Here is a 20,281-nt window from a genome sequence, read left to right on the forward strand (position 1 = left end):
GGCTCAAGTCACCCTCCTTGGATTTACTGTCCCATTGGTTCACCCTGAATTATAAGTTATGATTTTATATGAACATTGCTAGTTCCCTAATGAGATTGAGACTCTTTGGGAATTTATATTTGTTTCCTGAAATGTTGAATGCTGTGCTTTTGAATTATGAAGTCTCTGCACATGTATTTATTGACCAACTGGGATTCTCCATATATGTGATAACAATTTTTGAGTAATTAGGACACAGCCCTGGTCTCAGAATGCCAGTGATCTCCAGGACTTCAGGTCCCTGTTATAGGAGCTTCTCAATGCATGTTATTAAATGTTTAATCTATAACTGTCATTACTTTTGAAATAAAATTCTATGGAAGTGAGAGAGTGTGTGTGTTTATAAATATATAAATATATACATATACATAAAACTTTGGAAAATATTGATAGACAACTATAAAACCCTAAAATAACCTGAGATCTAAACCTTGAGATAAGTACTTTCAGTATTTCTGTCTTTTGCCTCTCTTCCTTTGCTTTAGGTTATTTTTTTTCTGTTTTTCTCTCTCTCTCAGCATGAAGTGGGATTATATTTTTCCATTCCTCTGGCAACCTGCTTCTCCCCTTCACATCAATAGATATTTATTAGAAGTGATGGTGCCGGAGACTTCCTTATAGTTTGTTTCAACCCTTGGCCCGCCATTTTGCCTTGCTTGGCACTATCTTGTCCTTTCTTGATTTCTGTTAGTCTCTCTGGACTGACTCACCACCATGCTCTGGTCTTCGATACCTGCAAGCATTGTGATAATAAGCTCCAATTTTTTGGAGCATTTTCTGTGTCCCTAATACTTGAGTATGTTTTAAACACTTTAAAAGTCTGTCTTCTATCAGGATATTCTATCTGAATATTCTATCAGAATATCTGAATATTTGTAATATTCATTTTATAGATGAGGGATTTGGTCAAGGGGAAGTTGATCTTCTAGTTTTTATGCCCAGCACCCTCTCTGGTATGTGAAATTGCCACCCTACCTTCACACAACTTAGCTTCAGACTTTTTCTGGAATATTGGTTTTTAGGGGCTGTGTCTAATCAGCATTTGACTCTATAATATCCCTCCAAGGGCACCACAAGCCACACCCTTTGGGCAACATAGTGAATTTCATATGATGTGTGTGTGTGTGTGTGTGTGTGTGTGTGTGTGTGTGTGTGTGATTGAGAGTAGCTGTGGCTTTTGCTTTCATTCCCTATGGTGCTGAAGTGGACTGCCACTCACATCTGTTTCCAACCCCCAACCCCAATACCAGAGTTATATTCTATTAACTCAATGCACCTTTTCTTTGTAATTCATGTCAGTTTTCCTTCCAGCCACCTGCACAGTCTCTGGCTCTCTCTCTGGCTTGCTCTCAAGACTGTGAGTAAGTTCTTTGTGTATTTGCTGTTTTTGATAACCTCAGCCCAAGATTTAATGTCAAGGTGGGGGCCCTATTAAAGATGCTATTAATCATCCCATCTGTGTTTGAAGATTTCCCTGTTGGCAAGCGAGTAGATAGAAGTAGCTGTATGTTTCTTGACCAGATGTACTGGTAGCTGGGATGGGGGCATTCAGCTGAAGCACATTCCTATCATGATTTGGCAAAGAATGGGCCACTGAGATTAATACAATAATCCTTGCTTGTGATCCAGACTCACCAGCTGAATCACAGAGCCTCAGTGTTAGAAAGGACCTTAAAGCCGTCTACTCCAACTGTATGATTTTATACTTGAGGAGACTGAGGCACGGATAAAGGAAGTGATTGAAACTTACAGAATGCTAAGGCTTTGAGGGACTTTAGGCATGACCTTACCCTACTCTCTTATTTGATGGGGAAGGATGGTGAGGCTTAATGTGACCCAGCTTGTTACTGCAGAACAAGGACTCCTCTGGATTCCTGACCTCCGGCCCAGCACGGGTGACCTAGCTCAGTCTCCAGGATGGGTCTTTGCAATTTGGTTGGTAGAGGAGCATCCTTTCTCCTTGCATTGTGGGGCCTATTTAGTTCTGGTTGGAGAGAAGGAAGTTTCTTTTGATAAGGGTATAGTCAGACAGAGTCCCCTGATGGCCCTTCAGGTTGATTCCCAAGGGTCTCCGTTGGAACTCTTAGTCTGGTGTTCTTGCTTCTGCCCTCTCAGCCATATGGAGGTCTTTTGCCTTGATAGTTGGGACTGTCTTCTCCCGTGTTCCAGGAGTGAGGGAACCAATGAGGGCAAGAGAGTAAGACAAGAGATGCTGGCAGGTGAGAGGTGCTAGTTGCTTGCTCTGGGTTTGAGGTTTTTAGAGGATTTCAACTTTGCAGTGAAGACAGGATTGGAAGAATCCCCTCTGTGGCAGGAAAGGTGTATTTTCCACATCCTTCCCAAAGTATTTCACCCCAAGAACTCCTACTCATCCTTCATGACCTAGCTCAGATATACTTGTCCACTCTTGCAGTTTAGCACTTTAGGATTTTAGCCTATGGATTGGATTGAAGAAAGATGGAGTTTGTAAACAGTTCTTTCTGGTCCTTTCAGGACTAAAGGCCCTTGGACACGTGCCAGGGAGATTCATCTCCCAGAGATTCCTGTGCTCTAGTTGATGGTGGAGGCTTCCTGCCAGAAGGATCTGAGGCCGAGGACATGGGCGCTGCCATGCCTTCATCTCTATGCGTCTGGCAGTACAACAAAGAACTTCTGTCTGCCTCACAAGGCTGGGTCAGTAAAACCCACTTCAGCTGAAAGCCACTGTAATTTAACAACTTGATAATTAAAATTCTAATATATGAATGAAAGAAGACATGGACAGTGTTACTGAAATATTAAAGTCCAGCTGTTGTGATTCTACTATTGTCTCCTCCTCCAGATCTGTGGCTTTCCCACCCACCTTCTTTGTTTTAGGCCTTGATTCAGACATCATCTTTGTAGGAAATAAGTCCCATGTGTTTACTCATTGGTTGGATGATGCGTGCAATGATTCTTTTGTGATGGGGGAAATAAAAAATAGTGTCTTCAAATTACGTGAGGTGCTGAGGGGCATCTCATCAATAGAAGAGGGAAACTGAACTCCTGGAAACGGTACTTCCGGAGCTCCCATTTTGTTATTAAAAACACGAAGGCCAACTAGAAGAGAAAGCTTACAAAGCGATATTGCTGAGGTAGGCCATCAACCTGAACGTATGGATTGATTTATTTCCTTGCATGCTCTGAGAAAATGGCCACTTGTCGCTTTCTGTTGTTAATAAAGAGGTCACTTTATCATTAAGCCTTTGAATCTGCATTTAATGGCTAAAGCAGATGGTTATAATTTCTGGCTTAGTGTGGCCACCTTATTAATAACAAAGAACTGATGGAAAGGAAAAGGCTTCTTCATTTTTAACTCCAGAAGCATAACACAAATGTTTTCCAGCCTTTCTTTGTGCGGGGAGCAGACCTAGTGACTGCAGTAAGATCCTGTTACACATTTGAAAAAAAGACTTTTTCAGAGTGATGGTAACTCCATTTGAATCCTTCTTTTGTTAAACTTTAAAGGGACACCATAACTATGTGCTCCCCCCCCCCCCTTCTTGGGGAAGGTATTTTGAAGGAAGCTCCAGGATTATATTTAAAAGTAAATTAATATTTTAATAACATAAAGAAAACAGTAGAAAACATCCACCTCATTTCAGATAGTGGAGGTCTGTGGTACTTTCTAAAATTAGTCTTTTTGCTTACACTGTTTTAAACTGGTTTTTGGATTTAATTACTAGGATTGGATGAATGTATCATGTATCTTATTTTGATTCTTTTTAAATTCACTTGGAGTTTTGTGGGAAAAAAAATAAACAATGACAGAAATGGGTGTTAGTAGATTTTGGCTTAATATCACTGAGTACTTTTACTCCCCTATAATGGGGAAGAATTTGAAATCACCATGATTACACTGGCAATTTTTTGTTACATTCTAGCATTTTGGAAAGTTTGGGAACAACTTACATTCATGAAGACAGAATGATTTAGAATCCTAGTGCACCTGGTAAACAAGGCACAGAAAGTCTGGGAACCCTTCACATGAGGCTCAGAAGAGCACTTTAATTGACTGACTTACCCTAAGACTTATTTATATTTCAGGCTATTTGCCATATCCCGGGCTCTGTTATGGCAATGAACTCCCGATCCATTAGATGAGTAGAATGTGATGAGTGTGATGTGCCTGTCTCTGAAATAAGGAAAAAGCACTAAATTTTAGAGATAGAAAAATCTTCAAAGATTATTTGTATACTTGTTTTCAGGTTTTTTGGTTGTTTTGTTTTGTTTTGTTTTGCTACTAATGGTGCCTTTAAGAAGAGCTCTCCATGAACCCATATGTATAAATAGTTTGAATTTCAAATTATTAATAATAATTATTTGTTTTTTCATTTTTAGTAATTGAAGGCATGTATAACAACCCATTCAGTTCATTTGGTCATTCACTTGTTCATTTATTCATTTTTTTCAACATTTAGTCTGTATCACTTTTTTAAAAAAGATTTTATTTATTTATTTATTTTAGAGAGAGGGAGGACATGCTCAAGCAGGGGGAGTAGCAGAGAGAGGGAGAAGCAGGCTTCCCACTGAGCAGGGAGCCTGAGTGGGGCTCGATCCCAGGACTCTGGGATCGTGACCTGAGCCCAAGGCAGACGCTTAACCAAATGAGCCACCCAGGTGCCCCTCTGTATCACTTTTGACTTAGGCACTGTGCTGGGGCCTGGGGATGCAGAGGAGTGGTGATGGCCGTCAGACTTGTTACTGTGCCAGAAAGAGTGGGTGGATGATTGTTATTCCCTGCCTTTTCAGACTCCTGGATATATAGAACAATCCATGGCTAAACAATCATGCTTTGTTTTCTTATTTTATTTTATTTTACTTTTTTAAAAGATTTTATGTATTTATTTGGCAGACAGAGATCACAAGTAGGCAGACAGACAGGCAGAGAGAGAGGGGGAAGCAGGCTCCCTGCTGAGCAGAGAGCCTGATGCAGAGCTCCATCCCAGGACCCTAAGATCATGACTTGACCTTAAGGCAGAGGCTTAACCCTCTGAGCCACCCAGTGCCCGTTTTCTTTTTTTAAAATATTGAAATATTCATAAACATTTGGAAAATCAGAACCAAAAAGATGACAAATTCCTTTTCAGATAAAAACATTTTGCCAGATTTACCTCAGGTTTTTTTTTTTTTTTTTTTTTTTTAAAAGAAAGAAAATACTGTAGATACAACTTAAGCTCTCCACTACCCTTCCTAAATATTCTTTCTTTCCTTCTTTGGAGATCATCTCTTAGCTAAATTTAATGTGTTTTTATGTCCATGCATGTTTTTATGCTTTGGCTGCTAAGTATGTATAAATCCACAAATGATAACATGGTCTTGCTTTTGCCAATTTTTAACCTTTTTTTTTTGAAAGTGTGTGCGTGCAGGTGCGAAAGAGCGGGAATGGGGTTGGGGGTGGGGAGGGACCGAGGGAGAGGGAGAGAGAGAATCTTAAACAGGTTCCATGTTCAGTGAGCCCGAGGTGAAGCTTGATCTCATAACCCTGAGATCATGACCTGAGTGGAAATCATGAGTTGGATGCTTTTAACTGACAGAGCCACCTAGGCACCACCCCCCCATTTTTGTAAATTTTATATAAATGGCAGCTTACTGTACCTGACCTTCCACACCTTACTCTTTTTGTTCAGTGTTAAGTGTTTGATAGTTAATCATGTTAATTTAGGAAATGCATGTTAATCTAGAAGGTTACTTTAGCTGGTATGGTAGTAACTATTTTTTTTTTTTCAAGATTTTATTTATTCATTTGACAGGGATCACAAGTAGGCAGAGAGGCAGGCAGAGAGAGAGGAAGGGAAGCAGGCTCCGCCAAGCAGAGAGCCCGATGCGGGGCTCGATCCCAGGACCCTGAGACCATGACGTGAGCTGAAGGCAGAAGTTTTAACCCACTGAGCCACCCAGGCATCCCTGGTAGTAACTATTAATTGATCATTTCACAATGAATCTATTCATTCTCCTGTTTTTATTTATTTATTTATTTTTTATTATAAGCAATGCTGCTTTGAAAAATTTTGACTTCTCTTTCTGTGAACATGTGCGAAAATTTCTCCTGTATACCTAGGAATACCGTGGTGTATGAGTGTCTTTGGCTTACCAGATGTTGCTGAATATGGAATACGGTGGCGTATGAGTGTCTTTCTCTTACCAGATGTTGCTGAATTGTGTTCCAAATGCCTGGTGCCAGTGTGAACTCCTGCCTATGGTACAAATCCGTTATGCTCCTCACTTTCTCTGACTCTTGGTTTAGAAGTATTTTTAGTTTTTGCTTATTTGGTGGGTATGAACTACACTGTCACAGTTGGGTGTACAGAGATGTGTCTAAAGTTGAGTTGAAGACATTGAGCAGAGACTGGAGATTTCTCCTTTTCCTCCTGCTCTAGCTATATTGCAAGGCAAGGTTGAGTTTCTGGTTGAGTAGGGTCCTCAACATCAAGGGCTTCTTTGGCCTTAATGAGCTTGGTCTGCATTGATTGTGCAAGGGACACGTTCTTGTGGACCTTTCAAAGGAAAATGAAGATGCAAAATCCAAACTCCTAGAATCTATGATGGAGGTGGGTAGCAGTGGTCACTATGCCCTGACTTAGGGTTGATTCATTGTAGGAGACCTGGGTCTCTACTCTAGCAGAGACTGCTCTCAGCTTGTCTTGGGGATTTCGTGTTCTTAACCCATTAAATGAGAAGTTGGATTACTCATTCTTTCTTCAAGTGCTAATTTTTTTTGGTCTCAAAAATTCCGTGTTTCTAAATAGTAATGTCCTTTGGTACTGTGAAATGTTTTTGAGTCACTGATGCTCAGTTTGTTTTGAGAACAGAAGAACTTAGGCAGGAGCCATCCCTAAGTGAAGAGCAGATAAAAATGCTAAAAAGTCACCTTTGAAATTGCAACCGAAATTAAAATTCTGTAGAAAAAAGGTCATCGTCACTCATGCATTAAGACAATAGTGGAGACAGCAGAGCAATGGATAAACTATGAGTGATTATTCCCCTCACTGCTCCATTTTTCTGTTTTACAAATTTTCTTTAATGGGCACACAGTAATATTCTTGGAATAAAATAATAAACATATGCAAACAATTATAAGCTCATTTGTTGGAAAAAAAGAATATGATTTACACAAAACATGTGTTGGGCAAAAGAGGAACACCTGTATATGAAAAATGATTTGTAATAATTTCTTAGATAATTCCTATAATCCTTTCCTGGGTTAAAGTTGGTGGATGATAAGTGTCTTTCTTTATGTATTGCTGTTGGAAATACCCAGGGAAGATGAAAAACAGCGAGACCAGCATCTTACATAAAAGCAGTGGCGAAACTGAGCGAAATAGAATTCGACCATCTCTCAGTAGGTTTTAAGACCAAGGAAGAAGTGGAAAGCACTAGGGAGAAGATTTTAACCATTAGATCATGTGGATGAATCTAGCCCAAAGGCATGTGATAAACCCATACCATTTGTCAGAGCAACAATAAGACTGGGAGTAACCATAATGTTTATTACCTTGAGCATCAAATATCTGCATTTTCTCTCAATGCTGGGGCAACCATGGAAGGTAGACTATCCTGATGGATAGTTGAGGGTTTGCCCCACGTGAAGGGCCAATCAGTGGTGCCACGCAGATTTGCTCCAGCCTACGTAACTCTGCTAAGGCACGTGTGTGTGCACTCTTGTTCTGGGAAACTCCCCTTATATAGACCTGAAAGCTGCCTCCTTGTAACTTTTCCACACGTTTGTTCCCATTCTGCCGTCCTGTGCGCTCAGCATCAGAAGTCTGCTTTTTTCTTTTACATGACAGCCCTTCACATCGCCGAAAAGGGTTCTCGTGCCCATTTTCCAACTACCCCCTACCTCAGTCTGTCATTTCTGAAAAACGTGGAGAGGTGTTTTTATTCACAGATGCCTTGGGAAATTTCATGGTTTTTAGACTCAAATGCTGAGTTTGTCCAGATGTGCCAATATTTGTCTTCTATGATATAAATTAATTGTCTAGAAGAGGAAGAAACCTTTGTAGGCACTTACTCACTAATGCAAACCAGTTCCTTTGGGTATTGGTGGAAGGGAAAAAATTCAAAATGAACTAGATCATTTTCATTGGGAGAGTGTAGAATTCACATCCTACTTTTTAGGACAAATCTGTAGCATGACAGTTCAGTATTACCACATACTTTCTCCATGGGAAACTCAGGCTGACATTTGTAATAGAGCCCAGCTTTTATGTGAGGACATTGCAGAGATGGAGAAAGGGTGATACTCTTCTATTTTATTACCAAGATCTATGACCCTGTGTTTACAGCATAAGGTGGCAAAGAAATTTACAGCTCCCAGACTTAGAAGGGTATTACTATAAGATAAATAATTGTGACAATATTGAGCAAGGTTTAAATTTATGGAAAAACACACTCTTAGGGAGAAGATTTTTTTTTTTAAAGATTTTATTTATTTGAGAGAGAGAAAGACACAGAGAGAAAACATGAGCAGGGGGTAGGGGCAGAGGGAGAGAGAGAAACGGATTCCCTACCGAGGAGGAAGCCCAATGTGGGGCTCGATGCCAGGACCCCAAGATCATGACATGAGCCGAAGGCAGACACTTAACTGACTGAGGCACCCAGGTGTCCCAGGGGGAGGAATTATAAGAATAAACTGTTGTAACATTGTCAGTGCCTGGTATATATGCACCTGAGTTCTCTGTGAGACCCAGAATGAAGAAAGCTCTCCAGGGTGGATGAACCTCAAGATATTAATAATAGTCACGGCCCCTCCACTCCCATCATCACAGTCCTCAACTTCAATGACAACTGTTTCCAATGTTTTTTGAACGCCTATGATGTACGTGGCAACGTGCCTTGCATCAACTTATCTCAATGAATTCTCAAAATTCAGAAAGTAGGTACTATTGCTAGCCTCATTTTACAGATGAGAAAACTGAAAACATCTCATGATGTTCATGAGAAAAAGTGCTTTGGAATCCCCCGAAGCACTGCTTGGCTTCTTGCTTTTTTCCTTGGTGGACTTTGCCACTTATTTTCCTGAAGCACTATTTGGCAGTCACATCTGAAAGCGGGACAGGATGGAGATTTTAGAAACGGGTGATAGTTGTCTGTCTCATGAATTTCTTCTCTGTTTGCTTCCTTCTCCAGCCCAGTTAAGTGCCCTCTTCTCCCAGCACTTGAGCACACATCCATTAGAGTTTATCTTGAAGGGTAGTTAGTAGCCATTTCTCTTTTGCCTTCTCTGGATTATAAAACCATCAGGGGTATAGACAGAACATGCCTGTGTTTAGCTAGTATCTGGCATGTAGATACTGCTCAACAAATGGTGAATGAATGAAGAAAGAAGGAAAAAGATTGCGTTTCTTTTTTTTTTTTTTTAAGATTTTTATTTATTTATTTGGCAGACAGAGATCACGAGTAGGCAGGGAGGCAGGCAGAGAGAGAGAAGGAAGCAGACTCCCCGCTGAGCAGGGAGCCTGATGTGGGGCTTGATCCCAGGACCCTGGGATCATGACCTGAGCTGAAGGCAGAGGCTTTAACCCACTGAGCCACCCAGGCACCCAAAGATTGCATTTCTAAATATGTACTAGTGAACAATGCTTTAAGGTCTATGAAAAACTCACTTATGAAACTGACGATTCAGATGTTTCCTCTTTGACCATTCTTTACCTGATCTCCCCTGCCTGAAATAGTCTTTTCCTCTCCTCTGAACAGTTAGGTGTGCTATTTGTTTGGTAATTAATGATGTAGTGCCTCATGACATTTTTTCCTATTTTAGAATGTTTTCTGGTTTTCAATTATTTTATGACTTTATTTTTTTATTATAATTTGTTTCCTCACAAAGGTTCTAAATTATTAGATGCCAGAGATAGATACTGCATTTTTATTAAGCATTAAAGTTCATTAATATTAATATTTATTAATAGTAATTAAATAGGACAATTTTCTTGTTTATATTTTAAATTATATTTTCTGTGTTTCATTCTGGATAGTTTTGATTTTTGTGTTTACAGGTTCACTAATCTCTCTTTTCTGTAACATCTAATATGATGTTAATCTAATCCAGAGTATTTATTATCTCATACATTGTAGATTTCCTCTAGAAATTTGATTTGAGTCTTTTTCATACTTTTTTCAAAGTCTCTACTTATTTTTCAGCATGTGGGATATGGTTATAAGAACTGTTTTAATGTCCTTGTCTGCTAATTCTCACATCTGTTGTCAGTTCTAGGTCACTTTTGGTTGATTGATTTTTTTTCTCCCTGTCAGAAGTTGTATATTCCTGCTTTTTTGTATCCAATTTTTGATTGGATATTAGGTGTGATTTTCACCTTGTTGGATGCTAGATATTCTTGTATTTCTGTAATATTTGTTCTGGGATGCAGTGAAATTGCTTAGAAGCAGTTTGATTCATTTGGGTCTTGATTTTAAGAGTCATTAGGCAGGACTGGTACAATACTCAGTTGAGGACTAATCATTCCTCATGACAGACACAAGGCTCTTCTGTGTACTCCTCCCAGTGTTTGGGGAATCATGGAGTTTTCCAGCTGGAACCATACTTATGGATGTTTTTTCCCTGCAGCCTTGGGTAGTGGCCTTACATACATGCCCTGAACAGTATTCCACTGAGGATTAAGAACTTCCTTTGGGTCTCTGGATAGCTCTCCCTTCTCTGGTACTCTGCCTTTTTCTTTTTATCATTTAACACTTTTATTCATTGATGAAATGCAAAAACCCAAGTCTCTTAAATCTACACAGTCTCTTAAAATATTTGACTGTGTCCACAAGACAGATTTCCAGTTGCCTCGGTCTCCCTGGACTGTTAGCTCCCTTTACTCAACCCAGGATGTCCACTTGACTTCTCCCTTCCCCCACAAACCTCCACCTGGAAGCCCTCTCTGGTAGTAAGTGGGGGCTCAGAGGACTCACTTCGTTTGTTCCTCCAACCCTTTGCTGCTTGTTATCCGGTTCTTGACAACTGTCCCTGTAACTCCCATCTTGGCCAGAAGCGGAAGTGATCCATTTAATTCTTTTGCCTTGACTTATCCTCTATTAGTTTCCAAACCTCATCTTCCCTGACTCCATGACCCTGGGAGAGGAGTGCTGCTTCCTCTGTGTCTCCACCAGACCTGTGCTTGCCAGCACAGCAATCACCTCCCTGTGCTATTATTCTGGTTTTTGCTCTCTCTTTCTCCATTAAATATTATTTCCTTGAGAGGAGAGAGTGTCTTTTATCTGCTTTTCCCACACCTCAGGTAGTAGTCCCAGGCATTTAACAGTTGTTCAATAAGCATTTGTTCAACGAATGAATGAACAAATAGGATTCAATTTTCCAAGTATCGGTTTATGAACAACATTCAGGAGCTTGCTTGCTTGCTTTCTTTTTTTCTTTTTAAAGATTATTTATTTATTTATTTGACACAGAGAAAGATCACAAGTAGGCAGAGAGGCAGTCAGAGAGAGAGAGAGAGAGGAGAGAGCAGAGATCTTTTAACAGAAGATGGACTGTATTTTTATATGTGCAGCTGAAGTCTCTTCTAAATTTTTAGATAATCTGTTGTTTTTGATGGCTTAGACAAGGTTTTTATCTGTCTGTTTTTTGGTAGCCTCTTAGTCCATCTAGTTAGTGCTTAAATAAAACATGAAAGTAAATAACGAAGAATAGAATAACTATATTATAGATAATCAAAATGAAGACTGACTTTTAGGTAATCCATGTTATGGTTGAGCCTCAGGTGAGGTGTACCCCAAGTCTGAAATTTGGTGAGGTGGTGCTCTTATCTCAAGTGGCTTTTCCATGTTGGATGTACTTGGATATCTGTTATCTGAGGAGACCACAACTGGTCTGCAAATAGCTGTGAGTCTGTGCATTCTTATCAACTGGAGACAATTGACAGTGGATATGTGCCACTGGGGCCATGGTCAAGTGCAAGTCCATACTATATTTGGGTCTTTTAGAGTTGGTAGAAGGAACCATATTTGGTAAGCCTCTTAAGACTATCTTGTTCTATTTCCTCATCAGCTTTTGGTTACCGGAGGTGCCACTGGAGTCCTCTGTCCCCCCACTGCCATCCCTGTTGCACAGCTGGCACGATGGCAGTAGATGGAGGCTTGTGTTCCTCTAGACTCTATTTTTTTTCTAAGTAGGGATAGTGAGATTTAACTTGGCAGGTTGCCGTGATGATTCAATGAAGTAATAAATGTATGGTGCCTATCGTGGTTTCAGGCACACGGGATCCCCTTTTTCCCTCCCCTCCCAGCCTCATCTAGAAGGGAGCTGTCTGCCTCTAATGTTGAACTGTATTAACTGGCTACCAATATACAGACACATGGAGTTATTCTCTCTGTATCTCTCAGCAGCTTTTCCTTTAAAGTTTAATGTGCATTCCTTTACTTTCAGACCAGATGTTTATTTTCCCGAAATGGTATTTTCTTGACTTAAAGTACAGTCTTCTTCTCCTCTTTGTTTTTACCCCTTTGCCTGGTGATCAGATTGTCTAAAGCTACCTTTGTCCTTCTTCCTTCTAATCCATGGCCAAGGCAGGGGGTGGCTTTAATTTACAGAAGCACTCTGCCTCAGTTAAGCGATTTCTCATTCCACCTCTCCATTTTTTTTTTTTTTTAAAGATTTTATTTATTTATTTGACAGAGAGAAATCACAAGTACACTGAGAGGCAGGCAGAGAGAGAGAGAGAGGGAAGCAGGCTCGTTGCTGAGCAGAGAGCCTGATGTGGGACTCGATCCCAGGACCCTGAGATCATGACCTGAGCCGAAGGCAGCGGCTTAACCCACTGAGCCACCCAGGCGCCCCCACCTCTCCATTATTGATTAAACCTCTCCCTGATGCACAAATGAAGACTGGGTGTATTTTGCATATTTTCCTAGAATGGCACAGTGATTCTGTGGCTAAACCAAGATTAGACCTTGCAAGTTCTAAAAATCTGAACTTTTGCTTTAAAGAGTAAACTGTGTTGGCTCCAAAACTACTAGTTGAATTTAACTTTCAAGTGTACTTTGTATTTAAATCTGATGATAGTGTTGTTTTTCCTTTTGTCTTGTTTAAATGAAGGAATTGAACCTTTTTCTTTGCTGGTCTGGTCCAGCTGCCCTGACTGTGACCTAGGCAGCAAGTTTCTTGATGTTGTCAAGAATGCTAATTAAGATATTTATTCTCTTTTGCCCTCCTGTTTACGATGCTTGTAATTATGTCTATTAGATGGTAAGCTCTGTTATCTCCCACTGTAATGAGTATAGCACTCTCTACACAGAAAGATTATGAATGTGTGAGTGTGTCAGTGAAGAAATCAACTATATTTAAGTAGTTACTGCTTTCAAAGTCTCCAGGTTAGTGGTCGAAATGTATGCAGTCTTGGGATATGAGGTGGGATAATTGAATACGAAATGAGACTATGTTAGGATAGTCGAAGGCCTTTCGGTGCCTTTGTGCAAATTAGGAAAGGTGCCCCTTCCTTTGCGTGTCTGCTGTCCCTGGCCACAGTGCTCACTGTGGCTAGAGGATTTCTAGAAGGAATTTTGTCCTCACTTGCTCCCTGGGCAGGATCTATCCAGCACAGCCGTAGGAGGATCCTCTGACTTTTGTTTTCAGACTGTCTGTGGGTTTCGGTGTCATGTGGTCTCAAGGAGGGCAGCTGCCCTTATCCTAGTCAGTGTTTCCTTGAAGAGCAAGCCTGATGAGCGTGAGAATCCTTCATTCTATCTTTTGGACTCTTTTGTGATGCTTCTGTCTGCCTCTCCAACTTCAAAAATTCATTTTCTCTGTGAGACTTGTCTGTTTTGTTGAAGATTTGGAGAATGGTCTGTGCCTTGCTGCTTGATTAGCTTCTCCCATTTCCACGGAGTCAAGGCCTGTCACCCATCTGAGTGTTTGAGGTTCCTCTCGTACTGGCCTTACTCTAGACATTCAATCACATTTCTTTTCGTTCTTCCAAAGATAAGCCTTGACTTGGCCTTGCTCTTCTCCTCAGGCCATTGATCACAGTGGGCACATCACTCATACTTCTGGCTATGGCCTGTGTGTCTCCCTTTGTCTGGATGCCTTCTACTGCCTCTACTAATTCTGTAGAATCCCTTCTGTTCTTTAAAGCTCACTTCAAAGTACCTACTCTTTAATGAAGTAATGCTACTTTCTCCCCCTTGACCCTCCTTGAGTCATTCTGCAAAGCCCATTTGATTTTTTTAAGTTGAATATTAAATATTTAGTCAGATGTGAGCACACATTGATTCCTTAGAATGGTAGCCAGCACATCGTTCATGCTTAGTACGGAGAGTACTTATTCGTTGTGATTGTTTAATTTGGATCACTTCATTCATTCATTCATTCATTCATTCACCAGGCAAATGTCCCATCTAAAGGGGCTGCTTCAGGTCTGGGGATGCAGAAATGGACTTGCAGAAATGTAGAAAAGGACTCTGAGCTTGGGTACAAGCAGCAGGGGTGATCCCCTACTAGTTCACTGGAGAGGGATATACAGTGGTAGTGGTAGGACAGTCTTCAGGGCTCTCCCAGTTGCCATACTCTAGGCTTCTAAGGTGCCCTCCTCCTCTGTCCTGGTCAGCATGAGAGAGCAAGAAAGAAAAAAGTCTTCACATTGGGTGGATGTGGATCTGAATCCCAGCTGCTTCATGTGTTAGCTCTGACCTTCAGCCCCTGTGTCTTAAAATGGGGATGACAGAGTAGTTGCCACAAGTCATTATGAATGAGGTCCTGGGCTAAGTGCTTTACACTTGTGATTTTATGGACTCCTACTTTATTTTACAGCTGAAGAGCCAGGGGCACAGAAGGGTGAAAAAAATGGCCTAAGGGCTAGAGCTTTGAGCTGAGCCCAGGCCCGTTAGAGAGCAGAAGCCACATTCCTCCTCATCATGTAGTATCATGCTGTGTCATGCTATGTCATGTTAAGATCCCTGGCACACAAGGTCAGAATAGACACCTATGATTTTTTTAAAAAAGATTTTATTTATTTATTTGGCAGACAAGGATCACAAGTAGGCAGAGAAGCAGGCAGAGAGAGAGGAGGAAGCAGGCTCCCTGTTGAGCAGAGAGCCCGATGCGGGGGCTCAATCCCAGGACCCTGGGATCATGACATGATTGAAGGCAGAGGCTTTAACCCATTGAGCCACCCAGACGCCCAACATCTATGATTTTTGTTGTTACTTGTATTTTTCTCTAATTTACACTTTTCTCACCATGCTGCCTAGCAAAGAGCTCTTCAATAAAACTCAATTGGATTTAATTGGTTATGGGTTTTGTGTGTGGAAAGGTGGGTAACTCTGAGTGTCTCAAGGGAAATGCGTAAGAAAATACTACCTTAAAGTGGCAGAAGTTACGACAATATGTAATAGCAGCCCAGTTAGAAGCAAACCAGTTAATGAGATTCTGTATTGGAAAGTTGGAAAGAAATTAAAAAGAATTGAAGAAACAGTCTGGCGGTTGACGACACTTAGAAATTTTCTGGCCAGCAGATAGTATTCTTGAGCAAAAGCATCAGAGATGATGAATTAACTTAGTTATGTGGCCCTGCCTTCTAATGATGACAGACAGAGAGGAGGCTTTAAAGTTTAAAAAGAAATTTGTCCTTCTGCCATTTCTTCCCTTCCCTGACACCAAGTTGGTCACGACCAGAGGATTCTGTTTTTCCTGATGATGTTTTGAGTAAGTTGGCTTAAGTTGTCTTGAAAATGGCTGTACCAGAAAATAAAAGCCTTTCTTTCTTCGAAAAGGGGCTTTACTCTGGGGAAGAGTACAGCTTTCCAGGAGGAATCTGGGACCACTGAGACCAAAAACTTCTTTCTTTCTGCCACCTCCCCAGTGTTGCCACACTTTGGGATATTGTGCCCAGAATTTTTATCTTTGTTATTTATTTATTTATTTATTTATTTAACAGAGAGAGAGAGATCTCAAATAGGCGGAGAGGCAGGCAGAGAGAGAGAGAGAAGGGAAGCAGGCCCCCTGCTGAGCAGAGAGCCCGATGCGGGGCTCAATCCCAGGACCCTGAGACCATTACCTGAGCTGAAGGCAGAGGCTTAACCCATTGAGCCACCCAGATGCCCCCAGAACTTTTATCTTTATGATTCTCTTGAGTTTGTGGGAGAAGTAATTATAAGGCTGCATATGCAAATTCAGGGGAACATTGTTCACTTTACTCCTAGTCAAGTGGTCTTCTTTTGGATTTTGTATCTTTCTTTCTCCTTTGGCTATTGCTTTGTCCCACCCTGAATGAGCCTGGAATCTTCAGGAGGGCCGGAAAGCCAGGTTTGGATGCTGCAGAGCCAAGAACATTTGGTAGCAGTGCCCAGTTATACTATGAGGTGGCTCTAGAGAAATTACCCCTGCCTGTGCGTCTAGCACATTGAACTGACCCGGCTCAGGAGAAAGAGACCACAAGCCCCACCAGAGTCCCCTTTATCGTGGGGCTCGCAGGAAGATTGTGTCCCAGAGAGTAGTTTCTACTTCATGCGATTCCTTCTTCAGCATGTGTGTGTGTTTTTTTTTTAAAGATGTTATTTATTTATTTGACACAGAGAGATCACAAGTAGGCAGAGAGGCATGCAGAGAGAGAGGGGGAAGCAGGCTCCCTGCTGAGCAGAGAGCCCGATGCAGGGCTCGATCCCAGGACCCTAAGACCATGACCTGAGCCCAAGGCAGAGGCTTTAACCCACTGAGCCACCCAGGCGCCCCCAGCGTGTGTGTTTTGAGAGGGCTTGTGATGGCCTTGCCATATAGTGAACCTGGGAAACACAGTGGTTTTAGATTTTGCTTGGAGATGAGGACCCTTATCAACCAGGTGGAGAACCACCAGGATGTTTTGAAGGTTGTTTAGTAGGTTTTGGGGAAATCTGGATATCCCTTTCGATCAGCCAGGAGGTTGGTATTGGGCTTTCTGTGACAACATAGGAGCCCCTTTGGGGGTGGGGTGGACCTTTCTGACAAGTGTAGGGTTGATTTTATGTATTTGATGATGTGTACTAAAATAAAATTTTAAGAGGGCATATTCTATAAAAAAAGCGAAAGTTCGTGACATTTTCGTTCAGCTTCAGCAATACCTAACGAGTATCACATAATTTCCATTTATCATCACTTTCTGCATTTCAGGGTCTTTCTTCCTGTGAAGTATCAGTGAAATGCTGAAAAATACATTTTGCTTTGTTACAAGCAGGAGGCTTTCTTTCCCCTCTGTGTCTGATCCCTCTGCCAAATGCCTCGACTTTATGTCTCCCATAAGCTGTCTGATCTTCCTGTGGCCCTAGGAGAGGTGTATCTTTGAAAGGAGCATTTTGAATAGAGAAAGCTGGCCCTTAGGGAGTGATGGCCAGGCTCCACAGCCTCTTGTTTATTCCAGCCTGAAACTACACCCTGTCTCCTCTTGGACCCTTCCTCGGCCTTTGAAAATCTCCTTTTCTTTCTGTGTGTGAATTCTGCCCTTTGGTGGAGGTAGCATTTGCCACTTAATTCTGATCTAAATATGTGGCTGCTCTGTGCCTCGGTGTCATCATCTATAAAATGGGGCTTTATTTCCTGCCCTACGTCAAGGTTACCAGGAAGATTAAGTGACAATGTACAAAGAAGCCTTTTAAGAATTATCCAGTGTACTATAAGCGTAGAGCAGCATAATTGACTATAGCCTCTATTAGTTAATTCTGTTTTGTGACCTCATAAAATTTGACTCCTTTGGGCTCTCTCAAGGGTTGCACTTTGTCTTGTCATCTTGTCTTGGAAAAGTTAAATGCTGACCCCCAGGTGGAAAGCTGGGTAAGGTAAGGTAGACATAGGTCAAGGGCTCAGGTCTCCTGATTCATGGACCAGCAGCACGCTCAGGCTTGATGGCTGCTTTATCATCAGCATCCTGTTTTCCGTGAGTGGGATAGCACAGTCTCCTCTTGGGGTTTAAAATAATACCTTAGAGGGGCTCCTGGGTGGCTCAGTGGATTAAAGCCTCTGCCTTCAGCTCAGGTCATGATCCCAGGGTCCTGGGATCGAGCCCCACATTGGGCTCTTTGCTTCGCGGGGAGCCTGTTTCCTCCTCTCTCTGCCTGCCTCTCTGCCTACTTGTGATCTCTGTCAAATAAATAAATAAATATTAAAATAATACCTTAGAAGAAGGAAAGAACATGGTGCCACTTGGGTTCATCTTAACTCCCATTTATACTTGGCTTCTGTGTCCCCATGTGCTGGGCTGGATGGAGGGTAGGAAGACATAGGTTACTAAGTTCTGGCCTTCAAAGGGCTCCAGTCTGGTGGAAGAAGGCTAATGAGCAAAAATTATCTCAGAATCCAAGTTCTTATCTCTGCTCTTTACTCCCAGGGTCTAGCTGGGCAAGCGATGCACATCTCCAGGTTTACGTGTCCCAGCTGCATCATGAGAGCATGGGCCTGGATGCCACCAGCACTGAGGCATCTTTTCATTTGTCACCATCGTGGGTCTGTGACATTGCAAAGCTGCGTGCTGGCCAGGCCTTCACAGACGGATGGCATGTTTTTCTTAATCATCATCTGTGATCAAGTTCACAGGCTAACTGCACTCTCTTGTCACTGGCACTACCATCACAATGAAACATAGCTGTGACCCGTTTTTTGTTAACCAGGCAACTTTGCAATGATAGCAAAAGGGGCATTTGGTGGTGATTTAAGAGGGGGCACGAAAGCTAATGCCAGCATTAACTACTACTCTCTGCACTTCTATAGCGCTTTTCTGATAGGAAGCTTTGTAATATTAGGCTATTTTCCTTTAAAAGGCCCATAGGGTAATAATAGCAGCTACACTGATTTCATGGTTGCCTCTGTGCTAGGAAGGTGTTCTAAGTGCTTTCCATATAAAGGCTCATTTATCTTTACAACAGTTTCAACTACCTCTGCCTCTGTCCTGGGGTAAGGAAAACAGAGGTACAGAGCAGTAAGGAAAACTTGGTTAAGATCAGCCAGCTCTAGGAGACAGAGGCAGGATCTGAAGCCTCTGCAGCTGCACTTTTCATGGCTGCACCCTCCCCTAAAACCCGAGCAGCTCACTCGCAGCTCATGTCTGAGAGCCCGGGGAGACTCGCATGTTCAAAATAAGCAAGCAGCTGAATCGCCTTACTTGCAGTTCTAAACTGGGCCAGATCTGTAAGCGGGAGCATTCTTACTTATTCTGTACAAGTGTTCTCAGTCTGGATTTTATGTCTCAGGTGACTCATGAACTCTTGGAAATTGTGTGCAAATTGCATTTACGCGTCCGTGTGTGTTGGTGTGAGTGGGAGAGGCTGCTTGGCGATATCCTGCCCGTGATCAGAGCGGGCTCCCCTCTCCCGCAACTGGGATAATTCTGGCGGTGCAGGCCCTCGTCAGCCCTAAATCTGTGTTGCTATTCCAGGCTGGAAGTTGGGGCATAACCACCAACTGAATGATCATGTGGCTGTGGGAACACAGAAGAACCAGACTTTCCACGTGTCCCTCCGCTGCTCAGACCTTTGTTGCTTTGGTACAGTTGGACGATTCCTTTTTCTCTCCTTAAAGCCTTCCAAAATTCTCAGTCATTTTTTTCCCCTCTCAACAGTTTGGAACCTCAGGTTTTAAGGCCTTTTGTTTTGTTTTGTTTTGTTTTACTTCTTCCCTATAGGTTTTGTTCAGAAATCAGATGTTCCTAAGCTCTTCATTACTTATCCAACCCATGAATTCAGTTTCTCATTTAACTTTTATGACTTTGTTGTTGCTGTTGTTAAGTCCTTTCAAAACCTCGTGAGAATGGCTTACTCTATACTAACGTAAGAACAGGATAGTAAAACTAGGAAATCCAACAGGAGACACACACACACACACACATGCTCATAGGCAATTTAGCTTCTCTTCACCGAAATTGAGTGTATCTTCTAGGGAAAACATTGTAAGGATGTTATCATTTTGATAACTATGTTATTTGGTATCACCTAGTTTTTCCTAGTCTCTGTTTATAGTTGGTTATTGAGATCTTTTTAGGGATGAAAACGGATGACGCATAGGTTAGAGATGACAAAATTCTACTACAAAGTAATTTTGTTACGCTTTTGGTTTAGATGAATAATACAACTGTCCTGTTTTGCTATCATCTGTAAAACTGTGCCATCCTTCTTATCCTCGTTCACTACAACAAAATTTTAATGTTACTTCAGTGTGATCTTTAAGGATATGAAAGAGACAGGCTTGGGTTCTGATTCCAACTCTGTTGTTTACAAGCCGTGTGACTTTGGGCAAGTTTATTTAATCTCT

General features: G+C 41.6%; 1 protein-coding gene across 1 annotated transcript in view; it reads left to right on the plus strand.

The window, feature by feature from the left end:
* Positions 1 to 20,281, plus strand: part of ROR1 (receptor tyrosine kinase like orphan receptor 1) — a 410,104-nt gene that overhangs the window by 64,672 nt on the left and 325,151 nt on the right. The gene's annotated exons all lie outside the window — the stretch shown is intronic.

Source organism: Mustela lutreola, chromosome 10 (assembly GCF_030435805.1).
Source record: "Mustela lutreola isolate mMusLut2 chromosome 10, mMusLut2.pri, whole genome shotgun sequence".
In the NCBI taxonomy this organism is placed as follows: domain Eukaryota; kingdom Metazoa; phylum Chordata; class Mammalia; order Carnivora; family Mustelidae; genus Mustela; species Mustela lutreola.